We start from the raw sequence: 13,960 nt of genomic DNA, 5'->3' as shown, positions 1-13,960 counted from the left end.
TAATTATTGATGTTGGGCTGGTTATATGTACTTGGTTTGGATTCAAGAGTAAACGCCGCCTAAACATCTAGAAAGGAGTTACTAACGTTAGAATACGTTTTGAATCTCCCCGTAACTTAAACGTAGTTGTTGGCATCTTAATATAGGTTGAAGTATTATTGGGCAGTGTATACATATTGTGTGACGAATAAACGCTAAAGTCATGTGAAGCTAACCCTTCTTTCTTTTAGGCATGATCGTTGTGAAATGAATATACGATATATATACGATTCCAAAGGAAACTCCTATTCCTAGAGCCACTAGGATGGGAATTGATTTTTTATTCCAATAACTTATGTTTTGATTCATCTATATTAATGTGTACACATGATTTCAAAGATTCATTTCTATATAATCCACAGGGACATCCGAAAGGTATATGAGATGACTATTATTTGAAATTGTGAACGATGGTTCGTGTTGACTATTCTATTGAGTCTTTAAAAATGTTTTGAATTGCATATAGTTTCTCACTACTCTGATCGTGCATATCTCAATATATCTTTCACCGAGTCCCGAGCCGGGTATGTTATCGTGCACACTTTCACTGTATTGTTCGCCGAGTCCCTCATTAAAGGGCCGGATACAATATATATATATATGTATATTCTGAAGTTATGTTGTGTTATGAAGTTATGCTGTGATATGAAGTTATGCTGTGTTACGGAGTTATGCTGTGTTACAGAGATATGCTGTGTTACGGAGATATATATTATATTCTGAAGTTATGTTGTGTTATGGCGCCAGAGACGGGGTGGCGACCATGTTCACCGAGTCCCATAATGGGGCCGGATATGATATATGATATTGACATGCATGATTTATGTTTCGAAAGCAAGTACTTGGTATTCTGGTTATAGTACTCATTTTCTGTACTTCTTATTCCAATTATGATCCCGTTTTCTGTATTTCATGCTCTACATGCTCGATACATATTCCGTACTGACCCCCTTTCTTCGGGGGGCTGCGTTTCATGCCCGCAGGTGCAGACATTCGCTTTGGTGATCCGACAGCTTAAGATTTCCCCTCTGCTATTTGGAGAACTCCATTGTTCCGGAGTCCAGAATTTGGTACAAATCCTTCTCGGATATATATTTATATGCCTATGTGGACTAAGGGTACGACGGGGTCCTGTCCCGTCAAATGTTACGTTACTGTTGATACTCTTAGAGGTCTATGGACATATGTGTGGGTTGTGTATGGGTTCTGTTCAGCTGTGTCTATACGATGTGTTGTGGTATGATGTTCGTAAATGATGTCGGCCTTGTGGGCTTGCATATGATATTATTATATGATGGCAGCCTTGTCAGCTTGCATTTATATGAATATTTATGTGACAGTTCTGAGACCATGGTTTGGTCGTTGTAAGATCCATATTGAATTTGATGTGAAATGAACATATAGCTAAAGAGTGTGTATACGGGTGTCCATGTCGGGCACCAGTCACGGCTTACGGGGTTGGGTCGTGACAAAAGTGGTATCAGAGCGATTTATCCTCGGAGTGTCTAAAGACCGTGTCTAGTAGAGTCTTGTTTATCGGTGTGTTGTGCACCACATCTATAAACAGGAAGCTACAGGACAATTAGGATGTTACCCTTCTTTCATATCTGAGATCGTGTGATAGAGCTCAATCCATAGGAAATGAAATTCCTTATACTAACCCATGATTTCAGCTGATGAACAGCATCGACAGAAGAACGTGACTGATGATATTAGAAGTTACAAAGTAAACAGGTAAGAAAAGGTACGAAAGATATATGTCGAGTAAGGTATGGAAGTACGATTGAAATGAAAAATTGAAAATTTAAAGAGAAAGTAAACAGGAAATTATAACAGGTGCAGTTTGAGTTGGGCATATGAGGTATGTTCATCATTTTCATATTGTTGTTGATATTGGGAGCTCTGTGTGGCTATGATACGATATGATATATATATATATATATATATATATATATATATATATATATATATGTGTGTGTGTGTGTGTGTGTGTGTGTGTGTGTGTTGGCCCTGTGAGGCATTGTTGGTATTTCCTGCGTGCAGGTTTGAGATAATAAGAAATACAGAGGAAACTCTGTCAAAATTTTCCTAGAAATAAAAAGAGAATGAGATGTAGGTTTGTAATACGTCCGGAAAGATTCTGTCAGTAGTAATGACAGGATTTGACTAAGCTGCGAGTACGGTGACCTCGAGAAATAAGTTAATTGCTGAATAGATGGTAATAGTAATTATGAGGTCAAGATCAATATGGTAAAAAGGAAATGTTAAGATAATTTAGAAAAGGCTGGAGAATCTTAATAAAGTGTTATGTTGAGATATCAACTAAATTGATCAGTAGGGATAAATTACGATGAGTCTATAGTTAAAAGGAGTAATAGTATGATTGAGACAAGAGTACGAAGGAGGAAGAATTGTGACGAATACGAATGTATTGATAAGACAGCTTGTGAGGTATTAAGGGTAAGGTTGACCAGAAAGGGTAAAAGGTTAAGAAGTGTTACACTATAGGATTGGTTACGAATAGGATATTATGCGAGATTGTTATGAAAATGAGTAAAGCCTAGCGAGGAAGTAACTAAAAGATATGACGTGATCTATGTGACTAAAGTGTAAAGGCGAGCTATAAAACGAATAAGAAAGACTTATAAAGTCTTATAGGGAAAGTTCAGAGTAGAGATTATGTGATAACGAAAGTGAAAGTGAGCACAAGGAAAGAAGGAGTTAATCAAAAGAAGGAAATAAGAAGAAAGCGAGATAACAGTGCAATAATAAGTTATGACATCTATAGCCGAGAATACGAGTAATATAAGTGACGAAACTGTGAAAGACCAAACTATAGAAAGGAGAGCAACAAGGTAGAATGAGTGCTAGAAAATGACTAGGATGATAAGAACACATAGGGATGAACATAATACGTTTTGAAAAAGAGAAAACGATTACGCAGAGAATACAGAGGTAGCATGAGATTCCTCGGGCACAGAATAAAAGATGGACATGGACTGGAGAAATGGTAAGGGAATACTAAAGGAAACACCCAAGATAGACGTAATTAATTGAGTACGAGCATAAAATAAAAGGGAAATATATAGATACGAACTTAAAGGTGTAGTACGACGAGAAGGTGATAAGATAAACCATTATTAAGATGAACTTGGTGTGATTCTGAGTAAGTCAGAAGTCAGTGTTGGGTACGCAACAAGGGTAAAAGAGCATAAGACATAAAAGGAGTACTGCGTGTATATGACGTCACCTCGGCAATAGTGGAATCCTTAACGGACAAGAACTGAAGGAACTGAAGGAGCAACTGAAAGATTTATTAGAAAAGGGCTTCATAAGGCCCAGTACATCACCTTGGAGAGCACCGGTATTATTTGTAAGGAAGAAGGATGGGTCGCTGCGGATGTGTATTGATTATAGGCAGCTGAATAAAGTAACAATAAAGAACAGGTATCCCCTCCCTAGGATCGATGGTTTATTCGACCAGTTGCAGGGTGCTAAGTACTTCTTAAAGATTGACTTGCGGTCAGGTTATCACCAGGTGCGGGTAAAGGAGGCAGACATTCCAAAGACTGCATTCAGGACCCGATACGGACATTACGAATTTAGAGTGATGTCCTTTTGATTGACCAATGCTCCAGCGGTATTTATAGATCTGATGAACAGAGTGTTCAAGCCATTTCTTGACTTATTCGTAATTGTATTCATTGATGATATTCTGGTCTATTCACGATCAGAAGAGGAGCATGCAGATCATTTGAGAACGGTACTTGGGGTGCTTCAGCACCAGAAATTGTATGCTAAGTTCTCTAAATGTGAATTCCGGTTGACTTCAGTAGCATTCTTGGGGCATATTATTGGAGCTGACGGCGTTCGGGTAGATACGCAGTAGATTGAGGAGGTGAAGACTTGGCCTAGACCTACGACACCTACTGAAGTACGCAGCTTTCTGGGGCTAGTAGGGTATTACAGAAGGTTCGTAGAGAAGTTTGCCTCGATTTCAGCGCCTTTAACGAGGCTAACCCAGAAGGCAGCTAAGTTCCAGTGGACCGACGCTTGTGAGCGGAGTTTCCAGTTGCTGAAAGATAAGTTGACTACGGCCCCAGTTCTAACTCTCCCTGAGGGACCGGATGGCTATGTCATTTATTGTGATGCTTCCGGTGTTGGAATAGGTTGTGTACTGATGCAGCATGGAAAAGTTATAGCCTATGCCTCCCGACAGCTCAGAAAGCACGAAAGAAATTATCCCACCCATGATCTGGAGTTAGCAGCGGTGATTCATGCTCTAAAAATATGGAGACATTATTTATATGGTGTGCATGTTGACCTTTATACAGATCATAAGAGTCTCCAGTACATCTTTAAGCAGAAGGAGCTGAATCTACGGCAGAGGCGGTGGCTAGAGTTGCTGAAGGACTATGATGTTGACATTCTATACCACTCTGGGAAAGCAAATGTGGTAGCAGATGTACTCAGCCGCCGATCTATGAGCAATTTGGCAGACGTACAACTAGAGCAGAAGGAGATAGTCCATGAGATTCGCCAACTAGCTAATTTGGGAGTCCGTTTGGCCGATTCTGATAATAACAGGGTTTCTATTCGGGGAGTTGCAGAGTCCTCTATCATAGAAGAGATAAAGAGACACCAGTACGAGGACCCTATTCTTGTACGTCATAGGGATGCAGCTCTTCAAAAGGAAGAGACCCCATTTAAGGTGGCACCTGACGGGGTACTGCGATACAAAGATAGATTATGTGTACCTGAGGTTGCAGGATTATGACAACAAGTGATGGGAGAGGCACATTGTGCCCGCTATTCTATTCATCCAGGGTCAACGAAGATGTATCATGACCTCAGATGCTTGTATTGGTGGGATGGCATGAAGAAGGATATAGCAGAGTTTGTTGCCCAGTGTCCGAATTGTCAGCAGGTTAAGGTCGAGCACCAGAAGCCTGGAGGATTATTACAGGAGATGGAGATTCCGACCTGGAAGTGGGAGGTGATCAATATGGACTTCGTCATAGGTTTACCTCGCACTCTGCGAAAATATGACTCTGTTTGGGTCATCGTTGATAGGTTGACAAATTCAGCCCATTTCCTTCCAGTCAGGACTACATATTCAGCTGAGGATTATGCCAGGTTGTACTTTAAGGAGATAGTGAGACTTCACGGGGTTCCCACAACTATTATTTCGGATAGAGGAGCCCAGTTCATAACTAACTTCTGGAGATCCTTCCAGGAGGGATTGGGGACACAAGTGAGTCTCAGCACGGCGTTTCACCCTCAGACCAACGGACAGGCCGAGCGTACCATTCAGACACTACAAGACATGTTACGAGCCTGTGTTATGGATTTCCGGGGTAGCTGGGATGATCATTTTCCACTTATTGAGTTCGCCTATAATAACAGCTACCATTCGAGTATTCAGATGGCACCGTATGAGGCCTTATATGGGAGGAAGTGCAGATCACCTATTGGCTGGTTTGATGTTGGTAAGACCAAGCTGATAGGCCCAGATATGATTCAGCAGGCTTTTAATAAGGTGAAGCTCATTCAGGAGAGATTACTGGCGGCCCAGAGTCGGCAGAAATCATATGCAGATAATCGACGTCGACACTTGGAGTTTCAGGTTGGTGACTGGCTGTTCCTGAAAGTGTCGCCCATGAAAGGTGTCATGAGATTTGGCAGGAAAGGGAAGCTAAGCCCGAGATATATTAGACCTTATCAGATTGTCTGTAGAGTAGACCAGGTTGCCTACGAGTTAGACCTACCGGCTGATTTGGAAGCAGTGCATCCAGTCTTTCACGTGTCAATACTTCGCAAATGTATAGGCGATCCTTCCAGGGTATTTCCCGTAGATGATGTCCAAGTGATAGAGGAATTGTCCTATGAGGAGCAGCCTATAGCCATACTTGATCGGCAGGTTAGGAGGTTACGGACTAAGGACGTGGCTTCCGTCAAAATATTATGGCAAAACAACAACAGGGAAGAGATGACTTGGGAAGCCGAGGAGGAAACGAAAGACAAGTATCCTTACTTGTTCTCTACGCCTACAGGTAACTTAAACTCCTCACATGATTATATTGATTGTCCGATAAGACTATATGTTATGATGATAAGGGAAACCATTCCAAAATTCTTATAGGACCGTACGGGACCAAATTCAACATTCGAGGACGAATGTTCTAAAGAGGGGGGGAGAATGTTAGACCCCGTATTTTATACGTCGAGTTATTCGCGAAGGAATTGACGTGAGATAGAAATCTCAGATTTTTAATTTCTAAACTAGAACTAATCGGTTATAAATTTTACTTAGTATAAGAATGTTAATGGAAATTAGGAACTACTTAATTGTGGTGTTAAGTATAAATTAGTGGTAACAATGAGTCAATATGAACATTAACATGCCATGTCCAAAAGATGACTCAAAGTCATCTAAAATAAGGCTATTATGGAAGATATACAAATATGCATTTAATGTTGATTCATCCACTACACTTTCATTATATTGTGGACAATTAAATTGGAAGAAATATACATGTATATTCGGCCAAGAAGCTGAAATTTGGAGGAGGAAAAGGTTAGTCATGCAATTGAATATTGAAGCATGCATTACTTTATTAAAGTATACATTATTTTAGGAAGACATAACATGGTGGAGGGATCATTTCACATTAAATATGGATCATTCATCTTGGAATGATTACAATGGACAAAGTGTGGTGTGTGAATCATTCACCACACATGAGATTGTCTTGTAAACAATTGAAAAGAAAGAAGAAAGGAAACAAAGATGAAAAATCAGCCAACACACTTAGCCGAAAGTTGAAGAGAAAAATTAGAAACTTTTAAGTGTAAAGTTAATGGAATGAATCATGCCATAAGTGGAGCATGTGACCAACTTGTAGGCATCAAAGTTGAACCAAATAATGACCAAGAAATCATCCATCACAATTCATTTCAACTACACAACACAAAGAAAGAAAACCTAAGCCTAGAGAGAGATAGCATTCGGCCAAGGGGCTGATTTTTGAGCTCTTTGAGTCTTGATCCAAAAATTATTTTCCAAGGTGTTTAAACCCTTTAGAAGGTCCCTAAAATGTGAAGATATTCTTTGGAGCAACAAGAACCATTTTCATCTCAAGTCACCAACTTTAGCCAAGTAGAGAAGTCAAGTTGTCAAGATAAGATCTAACTTTCTTTTCCATGCATTAAGGGTGATGTAGATGAGTAGATATAAGTTGTATGTATGAAATAAGGTGTGATTATGTTGGAACATGATAGTAACCATGAGGTTATATGTGTTGATGTTGAATTATGGTTGTAACTTGAAGAACATGAATCGCATGCATAAAATCGTGAATGTTGGTGTTGGAATGTTGTTGTGACCGAGGGGACTGTTTTGGTGGAATTAATGAACTAATTTTCTTTAATAAATATGGATGTTACTATCATAAATATCATGGTAAAAATAATGAAAAGAATTTGAAGGTTAAACGTGAAGTTGTGTTAGTATGAAAATAAAGTGAATCTATGATTTTATGTGAAGTGATGTTGAAGCATGTTGAAACCGTGTGTGGACTGTTTTGTGAGGAAGTTAGTGAACTGTTTTTACTTGATATTTTGATTGTTATTATCATGAAATTTATGATGGAAATGAAGGTGTTTAATGATTGGAGTTGAAACTAAAGTCGTTTGAGAATTGTTGTAAGGATTATAGAAATGACGATATAGCGTAGTTGCGTATGAATTGATGTTGTACTTGTCGTGTGGATAGCTGGTCATAACTTACTGAAATTATATGAAAAGAAGACATGAAATGATGTGTAAAAATCGTATGTGGTTGGCTTAGTATGTTCGTAAACGTTTGCAAGAATTCCGAACATTGTTATGTTGTCGGTTAGGGACTGTTTTGGATGTGTTGTTGGTTAGGGACTGTTTTGGACTTGTGTTTTCATTAAGTTGGAAAGACTAATTATAAGTTAAGAGTATACATCATATTGTATGTTGGATGGGCTGTTATAAGTTGTTACATGCAAACGTTAAGGCTATGAACTACTAGAAATAACTTGAGAATGTAGTAGCCGTATGTGAATCGTTATTGCATGTTGTGAATGCGGGCTGTTTGGAATATTGTGTGGGCTGTCCGGATTGATATTGAACATATAATTATTGATGTTGGGCTGGTTATATGTACTTGGTTTGGATTCAAGAGTAAACGCCGCCTAAACATCTAGAAAGGAGTTACTAACATTAGAATACGTTTTGAATCTCCCCGTAACTTAAACGTAGTTGTTGGCATCTTAATATAGTTTGAAGTAATTGGGCAGCGTATACATATTGTGTGACGAATAAACGCTAAAGGTATGTGAAGCTAACCCTTCTTTCTTTTTGGCATGATCGTTGTGAAATGAATATACGATATATATACGATTCCAAAGGAAACTCCTATTCCTAGAGCCACTAGGATGGCCATTGATTTTTCATTCCCATAACTTATGTTTTGATTCATCTATATTAATGTGTACACATGATTTCAAAGATTCATTTTGATATAATCCACAGGGACATCCGAAAGGTATTTGAGATGACTATCATTTGAAATTGCGAACGATGGTTCGTGTTGACTATTCTATTGAATCTTTAAAAATGTTTTGAATTGCATATAGTTTCTCCCTACTCTGCTCGTGCATATCTCAATATATCTTTCACCGAGTCCCGGGCCGGGTATGTTATCGTGCACACTTTCACTGTATTGTTCGCTGAGTCCCTCATTAAAGGGCCGGATACAATATATATATATATATATATATATATATATATATATATATATATATATATATATATATATATATATATATATATATATATATATATGTATATTCTGAAGTTATGTTGTGTTATGAAGTTATGCTGTGATATGAAGTTGTGCTGTGTTACGGAGTTATGCTGTGTTACAGAGATATGCTGTGTTACGGAGATATATATTATATTATGAAGTTATGCTGTGTTATGGCGCCAGAGACGGGGTGGCGACCATGTTCACCGAGTCCCATAATGAGGCCGGATATGATATATGATATTGACATGCATGATTTATGTTTCGAAAGCAAGTACTTGGTATTCTGGTTATTGTACTCATTTTCTGTACTTCTTATTTCAATTATGATCCCGTTTTCTATATTTCATGCTCTACATGCTCGGTACATATTCCGTACTGACCCCCTTTCTTCGGGGGGCTGCGTTTCATGCCCGCAGGTGCAAACATTCGCTTTGGTGATCCGACAGCTTAAGATTTCCCCTCTGCTATTTGGAGAACTCCATTGTTCCGGAGTCCAGAATTTGGTACAAATCCTTTTCGGATATATATTTATATGCCTATGTGGACTAAGGGTACGACGGGGCCCTGTCCCGTCATATGTTACGTTACTGTTGATACTCTTAGAGGTCTGTGGACATATGTGTGGGTTGTGTATGTGTTCTGTTCAGCTGTGTCTATACGATGTGTTGTGGTATGATGTTCGTATATGATGGCGGCCTTGTCGGCTTGCATATGATATTATTATATGATGGCAGCCTTGTCAGCTTGCATTTATATGAATATTTATGTGACAGTTCTGAGACCATGGTTTGGTCGTTATAAGAACCATATTGAGTTTGATGTGAAATGAACATATAGCTAAAGAGTGTGTATACGGGTGTCCATGTCGGGCACCAGTCACGGCTTACGGGGTTGGGTCGTGACAGGTCGTAAACCCAGTTTACAGTCCATATTCCAGTTTACGGTCCATATTCTACGGACGTATTTAAGCATAACAGAACCAGAAAGTCAGGCTAAGGACATGGTGGTTTATGACTCAGTTTACGGGCTGTATTTCAGTTTACGATCCGTATTTCAAGTCGTTTTTAACCATTCAAGTCTTTGGCAGAAAGTTGAAGTTTTGTAAGTTGAAATACGACATGGTAGTTTACGGGCCGTATACCACTTTACGGTCTGTATTTCATTTTACGATCGACTGGGCCGAAGTGCAAATCTGCAACTTTCACGTCTTCAGGACCTATAATTAGGCATTGTGGAGCATAACCTATCTCTTATTCCCATTTCCTTTGAAATCTTACTTAAGGTCGTCAAACGTCATTCCCTTCTGATTACAACATCGTATACTCGTATTCTTCGTTAGTCTATTCATTGTACGTTCACGGAGAAATTTCCGAGGTGTAACAGATAGCCTATGCTTCCCTTCAGTTGAAGATCCATGAGAAGAATTACCCAACCCATGAGTTGAAGTTGTTGGCCATGGCCTTTGCTTTGAATATTTAGAGGCATTACATGTACGGTGTCCTTTGTGAGGTTTTCACCGATCACTGTAGCCTTCAGCATGTGTTTACCCAGAGAGATCTTAATTCCAGGCAGCGCCGATGGATAGAGCTCCTGAAGGACTATGACATCTCTATTTTTTATCATCCCGGGAAGCCTAATATTGTGGCTGATGCCTTGAGTCACAAGGCAGTGAGTATGGGGAGTTTAGCTCATTTGATTGTTTCCGAGCGTCTGTTGGCCATGCAGGTTCAGACTCTGGTCAACAATTTCATTCGCCTTGATATTTCAGCCACAGACAGGGTTTTAGCTTGTGTAGAGGTGAGGTTATCTTTATTGGATCAGATCAGGACTCATCAGTTTGAGGATGCTCAGTTGAGCCAGATTCGAGATAGGGTTCTGAGGGGTGCGGCCAATGAGGCCATGGGTGATTCTGAGGGCATTTTGAGGATTAAGAGGTGCGTATGCGTTCCTCGTGTTGGTGATTTGATTCAGTTGATTTTGACTGAGCCTCATAGTTCTTGATATCCCATTCATCCGGGAGCGACTAAGATGTATCGTGATTTGAGGCATCACTATTGGTGGCGTCGGATGAAGAGGGATATAATCAATTTTGTGGCTAAGTGTGGTAATTGTCAGCAAGTTAAGTATGAGAATCGGCGACCTGGTGGTGTACTGTAGAGGATGCCCATTCCCGAGTGGAAGTGGGAGAGGATTGCCATGGATTTTGTTGCGGGTCTTCCAAAGACCCTGGGCAAGTTTGATTATATTTGGGTAATAGTAGATTGGCTGACTCAGTCCGCTCATTTCATTCCTGTTCAGCTTTCCTATACAGCGGAGAAGTTAGCCAAGTTGTATATTTGGGATATTATGAGATTGCATGGGGTTCCTATTTCTATCGTAGCTGATAGGCGTACTATCTTCACTTCCAGTTTATGGAGGGCTTTTCATGAGGAGTTGGGTATCCGATTGGATCTTAGTATAGCTTTCCACCCCCGGACCGATGGGCAGTCCGAGCAGACCATTCAGGTGCTCGAGGACATGTTGAGAGCTTGTGCTATCGATTTTGGCAATCATTGGGATCAGCATTTGCCATTGGTAGAGTTTGCGTGCAAGAACATTTATCATTCGAGTATTGGCATAGCGCCTTTTGAGGCCTTATATGGTAGGAGATGTAGATCTCTAGTAGCCTGTTTTAATATGTTTGAGGTTAGACCTTGGGGTATAGATCTATTGAGAGAGTGAGGGTGATTCAGACCAAGCTTTTGACAGCTCAGAGTCGATAGAAGATGTATGCGAATCAGAAGGTCCGAGATCTAGAGTTTGCTATTGTTGACCAGGTTCTATTGAAGATTACACCCATAAAGGGTGTTATGAGGTTTGGGAAGAGAGGTAAGTTGAGTCCAAGGTATATTGGCTCATTTAAGATTCTTGCCCGTATGGGCGATGTTGCTTATGAGTTAGCCTTGCCGCCAGGCTTAGCAGGAATTCATTCGATTTTTCAAGTTTCTATGCTAAAGAAGTCCATACCGACGCTACTTACATTGTTCGTTGGGACTCGATATTGCTTGATGAGAATTTGACTTATGAAGAGGAGCCTATCGCGATCTTAGATAGGCAAGTTCAAAAGTTGAGGTCCAAGGAGATTGCTTCTGTGAAGGTGCTATGGAAGCATCATCCTGTTGAGAAGGCTACTTGGGAGACTGAGTCTGATATGTATAGCCGATATCCTGGGTTGTTCGCTGAGTCAGGTACTTCTCCCTTCTTTTCCGTTCATTGCTCGAGGATGAGCGATGGTTCAATTGGTATCTAATGTAATGATCTGATTGGTCGTTACAGTCTTTTCAACACTTCTGACCCGAGGGGATCGTTGGCACACTTGTCGAGGTGCTCAGGGTTGATTTTGGGTGACATCTGGGAAAATTTGGCTTAAAGCGAAAAAGAGTAGACTCAAAGTTTACTTTTGGGTAAACAGACCTTTTTCGAAAATTCATCGATTCCGAGAAGTCTGCATGGTCATTTAGAACTTGTGTGCATAACTGGTTCGGTACCCAATGCACTCAGGTGCATTTTAAGACTTAGGTTGGGAAGTTAGAATTGAGGTATCAGGGGTTGACTTAGTCAACGAGACTTTCGTTGGGAATTCCAAGGCCACGATAGCGTTTGTAGCGTGTTTTTATGTGTGTCTGTGTATGTGCTTTTGTGAATAGATGGCCTCGGGTATTAATCGGGATTTCAAATTGAGATTGTGTTTATTTCGAGAAATTCCGGCGCCGATGTTCGCCATGGCGGCACCCTTATCGTCCCAGTGGCACCGCCATAACAGTGGGATGGGCCGCTGGGGCGGCTAAGTGTATGGTAGCCCGATCGTCTCGGCAGTTTGAGTGGCCGTAGAGGCGAGACCGCCGCAGCGGTCCCCTTGCCGCTGTATCGATATGGGGCCTGTTATTCCATTAATTGTGCATTAAATGCCCTTAGTCTGTCATTTATTACTATTCTGAAAAATTGAGCTATCAAGAGAAATTCAAGAAGATTCTTGGCAGTGAGTCCTTCTATTCTCTTTGCTAATCCATTACTCTAATCATCTTAGAATCTCATTTCCTTGTTAGTCTATAAAGTAATGGAAGATTAAAAGTGGGTTTAATGAATATTCTATCTAGGATTCTAAATCACGATTTGTTGGTAGGGTTAGCTTCTTTAAACATTGAATTGATGAGTACAATCCTTTATTTCATAATTTCTTCCTAATTAGAGGCTAATTTGTGGAATTAGAAGTTAGGGTTTATACCCAAATTTGGGGATTTTGCCTAGAATCCGAATTAGAGTGATTTGTTGATTATTCTAACTTAAAACTAATGATAGGAATTGATCACCTAGATGTTTAATTTAATGTTGGGACCTTGAGATCCCTAATCATCCCCTTCTAGTTCATAAACCCTATTCCATAGGTTGGGAATTTGGGTCTTGATAGAAGTAGGGTCGGTTTAATGCTCTTCTTGATTCTAATTCCATGATTCGCATTTGCCTAGACTTTCTTAATCTCACGGCTCAAAGGAAAGAAAAGGTTAAGAAATGATTGTTGGTGTTATTGTTGTTTAGGCCTCCGGGTAGGTTACGGTTTACACTATGGTAAGACTGCGTTTAGCGAAGCATATATTTAGATGATATTATCGAAGAAAGCATGTAAACCTTCGGGTGTGAAATTGCGATGGATATTGTCATAGGTTGGGCCCTGTTGTGTGATTGGGGTTAGCCACCCCGTTATGTTGCGATTTGAATTGTTCTATTGTTGTGGATTTGATGCTAGTTGATGATAGTAGATATTGGAGACTAATAATATATCTTGATCATAATATTGTAGTATTTTACTTGTTGACGTTTGATACGAGGATAGTGTTCTATATGGCTTGTATAGCCTTTTCATGATATTATTGGCGTACCCATGTTTGGTACTTGTGATATTGATCTGATCATTGATGTTGAACTCATACATTGAACGCATTCTCATCCTTCATGATATACTACTGATACATTGATGATACTTGAGGAAATATTGTGATGAGCTGGGCTTAGTTGGATGAGAGTGACGTGAGGACCGATATCCGA

This window comes from Lycium barbarum, chromosome 1, assembly GCF_019175385.1.
Source record: "Lycium barbarum isolate Lr01 chromosome 1, ASM1917538v2, whole genome shotgun sequence".
In the NCBI taxonomy this organism is placed as follows: Eukaryota; Viridiplantae; Streptophyta; class Magnoliopsida; order Solanales; family Solanaceae; genus Lycium; species Lycium barbarum.
Note: the sequence above shows the minus strand (reverse complement) of the source record.